Source organism: Saccoglossus kowalevskii, chromosome 7 (genome assembly GCF_978046115.1).
Source record: "Saccoglossus kowalevskii chromosome 7, keSacKowa6.1, whole genome shotgun sequence".
NCBI classification, from domain to species: domain Eukaryota; kingdom Metazoa; phylum Hemichordata; class Enteropneusta; family Harrimaniidae; genus Saccoglossus; species Saccoglossus kowalevskii.
This window is the reverse complement of record NC_140647.1, coordinates 12,891,375-12,893,811: the sequence shown is the minus strand read 5'-3', so window position 1 is coordinate 12,893,811 and position 2,437 is coordinate 12,891,375. Positions and strand designations below refer to the sequence as shown.

Sequence of the window (2,437 nt, the reverse complement as noted above, 5' to 3'; positions counted from 1 at the left end):
AAATCACATGCGTAAAGATCACATGCTTAAAGGTCACATGCTTAAAGATCACATGCGTAAAGATCACACAGAAAATGTTCTCACCTCACCGTGACGAAATAGACACTTCCTGTCAGATATATTTGTGTTGTTATATGTATCTTTTCCCTCGGTTCGATAGTATAGAGGGAAAATACTGTCTTCAATGTTACGGTGACAGTAATTGATGAGATGGGTGGGGCAATCAGATAGGGAATAGCGGGAAGCAGTAGGAAGTTAGTCAGTCTAGCCAGCAACTCAGCAGCTCACATACGTTCAAGTTCAATTACATCAAATATTTAAAAGTTCACTTTGTCTTCATAATTCTCCATGGAGTCGCATAAGCAAACTGCAAGTAGACCGGCAGGGTATAATGCCACCGCCGGGAAAACACCAGCTACTACTACTATAATCGCTATGCCACAAGAACAGATTAACAAGAAAATAGCTGATTCTGTGAAACAGATTTCCAGCCAGTTATTGAAAGATCTGGACCAACTTGTTACATCACGAGTTACAACGATGACTAATCAGCTGCAAGAGGCACAGAGTGCTACTTCATCTGCTCAAATAGAAACAATGAAGTCGATGAGATGATCTGAAAAACCTACCTTTCGAAAGAAAGAAAACGAACTACAATACAAGCATAATGAACGTGTATTGGGGCACATGGAAGAGGCTGTTTCTTCTATCAACGAGGAAAAGACAGGGAAGGCAAAGGGGAAGATAATAGACGGTAATGCCATGGTTAAAAGGCGTCAAAAACTGATCAAGTTGGCGGACATGTCAAAAAGCGGATGGGCTACTGTTGAGGAATATACTGCTCACGATTTAGCATCTGGTGATGAAGATGACAAGAGAATACAAAAGGCAGAATATCGAGCATCACAAAAGCTAAAAGAGCGGAGACGTACAAGTACAAAGGCGGTAAAAGACTACCGAGATAGCGGGAAAGTGCTACAGGTTGCAGACAGTGAGAAAAGCGGCATATCTAAGAGAGTTGGCATTTGCTACGGTTGTGGTAAACCAGGCCATTGGCGATCAGAATGTAAAGATAATCACGCATCTGGTGCAAGTTCAATGCAGCCAAAGATAAGTTCATTTAATTCATATTTGAATGACAAAGTTGTGTGTTTACACGTATGTGATGAGAGTGCCTGTTCTAGTCACCATGTCTTAACGAGGGAAAATCAGTTGGATGTGACGATACCCAGTAAAGTGGGTGTGGTGGAATGCGTTAACGGAGATATCATCTCCCATGGTGTGTGCAGTAAGGAAACACATTAGAAAGTGATGATGTTTGTTTTGATATGATGAGTCAGGCATGGCAAGAGATTGAATGTTGTGGATCAAAATCCCACCCATTGAGTGAATGTAAACTACACTTTGGCTATGACAAGTGTGATAGTGCTGTGAGTCCACGAGGCAGATTGAAATCTGCTCGTGATATGTGGAAAACTTGAAGTAATTGATCAGGGATACAAACTCCCACTAAAAGAATTGCCATCTAACAAAGAATTGAGAAATAACGCATCAGCGTTGAAACACAATGATTTTGTGACATCTGAAATACGTAAGTTACTGAACAAAGAATGCATTTCATATGCTGAGATTAAACCACATGTTATAAACCTTTTGAGTGTGGCAGTTAATCGGCAAGGTAAGTGTCGACTTGTGCTCGACTGTAGAGCAAATAATTGGTTTCTTCACAAATTAAAATTTTGTTGCGAAGATATGAAAGTAGCTCAACAAATATTTTACCAGGGGGATTATTTAATCACGTTTGACATAAAATCGGCATTTCATCATATTGAAATATTCCCAATTCATCGCACATACTTGGGGTTTTGCTGGGATCTTGGGGAAGGTACGCGTTATTTCGTATTTAATGTACTGCCCCGTATATTTTCACAAAAGTAACCAGAACCATGGTTAGTTATTGGCGAGGACAAGGTAAGAAAATAGTTTTGTATTATGACGATGTCACTGCTGGTATATCGACATACAAGGAGGCAATAGTATTGGCAGAACAGATTGAAAGAGATTTAAGCCGATTTGGATTCCTTATCGCTCAGGATAAGTGTGTTTGGAACCCACGGCAATCAGTACCATGGCTGGGATATGATATCGATTTGAAAGACGGGAGAGTATATGGGCAAGAAATACGAGTCAAACGAGCTCTGACGGCTATTCTTGAGGCCATTCAAATAATTTCCGCAGAGGGAAATAGTGTGAAAGTGAAAATGTTTGCGTCCATTGTGGGACAGTTAATGTCATTGTATCAGGCTGTGGGACCGATAGTGAGGCTCCGAACGAGATACTTGTTTAATTGTATCAATGTCGCACAAGTTGGTGGGGAAAAGTCTTAGTGTGCTCAGAATCACTGAACGAGTTGTGTTTCTGGTTGAATAATTTGGAA

The 2,437-nt window shown here is 40.5% G+C and overlaps 1 pseudogene; it reads left to right on the top strand.

Moving 5' to 3' along the window:
• The first annotated feature begins 348 nt into the window (after positions 1-348).
• On the top strand, positions 349-1,305 carry LOC146740252 (uncharacterized; annotated as a pseudogene).
• The last annotated feature ends 1,132 nt before the right edge of the window (positions 1,306-2,437 follow it).